General features: G+C 35.7%; 1 pseudogene across 1 annotated transcript; it reads left to right on the top strand.

Annotated features, from left to right (window-relative positions):
* Positions 1-311: 311 nt before the first annotated feature.
* On the top strand, positions 312-3,014 carry LOC120071538 (large ribosomal RNA subunit accumulation protein YCED homolog 1, chloroplastic-like; annotated as a pseudogene). Its single transcript, XR_016527820.1, has 4 exons — positions 312-432; positions 818-988; positions 1,053-1,354; positions 2,337-3,014. The product of XR_016527820.1 is annotated as a large ribosomal RNA subunit accumulation protein YCED homolog 1, chloroplastic-like (transcript).
* The last annotated feature ends 405 nt before the right edge of the window (positions 3,015-3,419 follow it).

Raw genomic sequence — 3,419 nt, 5'->3', positions numbered from 1 at the left:
CCTGACAAGTTGTCTACCCCTTGGTGCAGCAACTCCTGGGTTAGTAGCAACCTTCCCCTTTCCACCCTTTTTCTTCTTCCACTTTTTTGGCGTTGGAGGAAGAAGGTACAGACTTAGATCTAGAGGTCGAAGCTTTGTGGAACTTTCTAGAAGATGAAACAACATTTGCTTCACCCTTCTTCTCCTTACTTTTCAACAAGTACTAGAATGTTTGTAGCTCGTTGAGCAGGGTAATCAGGTTGTAGTCAATCCTGTTCAGAATAACATTGCTACGAAAGTGCAAGAAACTTTCAGGTAAAAATTCAAATAGAATGTGTTCTCGAACAGATGCTTCCTCTTGCATATGGGCATTGAAGATGTACTTAAGAGCGTCTGAGCTATACAGACGGTTGTTCGAACATTCCCCTCAGGGACTCCATGATCTCACAGGCTGTGAGCATGGACTCATGCTTCTAGCCTTTTCGTTTGCCCTTGTCTAGCACTCATATGCTTCCTGTGAAGGAACTCTTGTGAAGAGAACTTTGAGCGGAAGCGGATTGACCAAATGCATTCATCTCCATTCATTCGAGTCAGCTCCAACGCGTTGGTTCTCTGTCTCAACTTCAATTAACTTGTTCGTACTTTAATCTGACCTCTCACTTTCTCACTTTCTCGCTCTCCAATTAACTTGTTTGTACTTTAATCTGACCTAGTTTCTGTGATGTTTTTGTAGGATGGGATTGTTTTCGCTCGACTTCACTAGCTGATTAGTTTATATAATTTGCTGAGACTGTTATTTGTATCTACGGAAATTCCCTTATCCAATCTCTATGTGCAGCATTTAAGATGTCAGCCACATTCCCCACATCATCCGTAGTTTCATCTTCTCATTCCAACGAATTTATTAAGGTTTTCTACTTGAAATCAAAAGGGAATGTTTCTTTCGATTCGCATTTCCGAGTTCCATGGAAATTTATGAGAAATATTCAGCCAAGCTTGGGTGATCCATGTATTAAGCTGAAATCAACTTCCATTAAGTGTGTGAAACCTACTTATCGATCCTTTTTTTTAAGACAATTCAATAATTACGGATTGGGAGAATCAAGAAGGGGATATTGAGGAGATGGGCTCACCTTGGGAAGGAGCAGTTGTTCACAAGAGGAATTCATCAGTTTCTCAGAGAGGCTTGGATTAGAGAAGCTTTCGACTGATGTGTCGAAATCTAGAGCATCGAAGATGGGTTACGCGTAACGAAGGCTGTGAAAGATTATCCCTTTGGAACGCCTGTTCAAATATCTGTTGACGTTGCAAGGAAAGGAAAAAAGTTGAGGCTTGACGGGATAGTTAAAACTGTCATCACTCTCAATTGTTATAGGTATTTTAATTACAAATTAGCTCCCTAGACAACATTTATATTTGTTTGCTTCCAGTCAACTAGAACATACTATATACTATACACTGAAATGCTAATCATTTTTGTTCTCTCAACAAGAATTTTAGTGAATAGGGAAGTTTCTTCTATTCTATGTTTTACATGGGTTTACTACTCACTTGCTGAACCCTTCCTTCCATAGCAGATTGTTGGTTGGATGGTTACTAAGCATTTTTTTCTGTATATGCCAAAAACAAGATATATCATTATGCACATCTTTTTTCCTTGACAATTTATGCTAAAAAAAAGACTACATTACAAAAAATACCCTTGAAATTTGCCATTTGTTTAAGAAAAATCCTTATTCTTTCAGAAGTTACAATATTATGCTACACCTTTCATCAACATTTCAAAACCATCTTTACAAGAGAAATCTTTTAAAATTTCACACAGAAGTTTGAGACCTAGGTCACTTCGTTTCAGGTCCCAACTTTTGTCCAAAATTTTATAAGATTTCTATTACAATAGTAGTTTTGAAACTTTGGAAAAGGTCAATGTTAATAGTGCAACTTTTAAATGAATTAAGGTATTTTTGAAACAAAGACAAGGTTTAAGGGTGTTTTTCCTACAATTTAACCTACAAAAAAAAAAAAAAAAGTAACCATACTACTACTCAATCTACTGAATGTCCGCGTTAGATTGCCTTCTAATCGATTTCAACAGTTCTGACTTGTCAATTACAAACAAGCCTGGTTTTGGTTGTTCTACCATCAACTGGGATGAAGTATTTGCTCTCTGTTTTCTCCTCTTACACCTCCACATCAATCTACTTCTTTGTTTAGCATGTTCATGTAGTTTATCATGGGAAAAATGAACAAAAAAGCACATCTGGTAAAAATGATGACTGTATGCTCATAAATTTGTTCTGTACCATTTATGCTATTATCAATGAGGTTTGTAATATGCTAATCACTTTGTGTTGCAGGTGTTGTGCACCTGATCCTGAATGTATTTTCTCAAATTCTCCATTATACTAAGTGAAGAACCAATCGAAGAACCTCATGTCATAAATATGGGAATCATTAGCGGGTAGGATATGTTCAAGACATGGTGGAAATAGTGATGAAGATGATGAAGAGTTAGTTGATTTGGATGATCAACTCTATTTTCCTCTCGTAGAGAAAGAAATATATATATTGAAGAACATCAGAGACATCTTATATCTGGAAATTACTATGAATGTGATATGTGATCCAGGATGCAAAGGTATGTGTCTGAATTGTGATATAAAATTGAATACTGGAAGCTGTAACTGTAGTAAGCAGGTTGTAAAGAAGAACAATTTTGGTCCTCTAAGAAATTTGACAAGGCAAATGCAGAAAAATTCCAGGACTTGAATCCAAGACCATGTGTTCCTTTTGATCAAACCCTTTCTTTCTAAAACATCTCTTATCTTGGTTGAGCTCTTTTACCAACCATCTTTTTTGTAAACTTACTCAGATTTTCATTTTTTAACCTTTGTTAAGTTAGAGCACCTGCAATGTAATACTGAAAAACTATGTCTGTTATTACTCAACCCATTTTCCTGAACCCCCCAAGTCTCCACTTTCTAATTGCAGTTTCTTAATTTTGATTGAATGGCATGAAGCAAATACTTATTTAATATTTGCCTTGAATTCCATCGGAATCAGCTTCAGCTTCACCTTCTCTTGTTTGTAAAGGTGAGGAAATACTATTGGAGTAATTTTGCTTCATTCCTTATATTCGTCAAGTTTTAAACTTCAAGTTTGTAGTCAACTATTTGTTTCAATGTTGTGTGACTTGCCTCAAATTTACTGATATTGAAAGATTAATGTAGAAAGAATTTTACTTTTGATTTTTTTGGTTGTGTTGGACTTGATTGTTAAACATAATTTTGAGTCTCTTTCACTGTCTCTGATGTCTCATGTCAAGTTGTGTACCTGATGAAATCAAAGCTTACACCAAAAAAGTTATATTGAAACAAAGATTTTAATTGTAGTTTGATTGAAAATTCTGGGTTGTAGGATATATTGGAGTTATTAGGTGT

Source organism: Benincasa hispida, chromosome 2 (assembly GCF_027475165.1).
Source record: "Benincasa hispida cultivar pf3 chromosome 2, pf3_genome.v1.1, whole genome shotgun sequence".
NCBI lineage: Eukaryota > Viridiplantae > Streptophyta > Magnoliopsida > Cucurbitales > Cucurbitaceae > Benincasa > Benincasa hispida.
The sequence above is the reverse complement of the archived record's forward strand: the minus strand, read 5'-3'. Positions and strand labels throughout refer to the sequence as shown.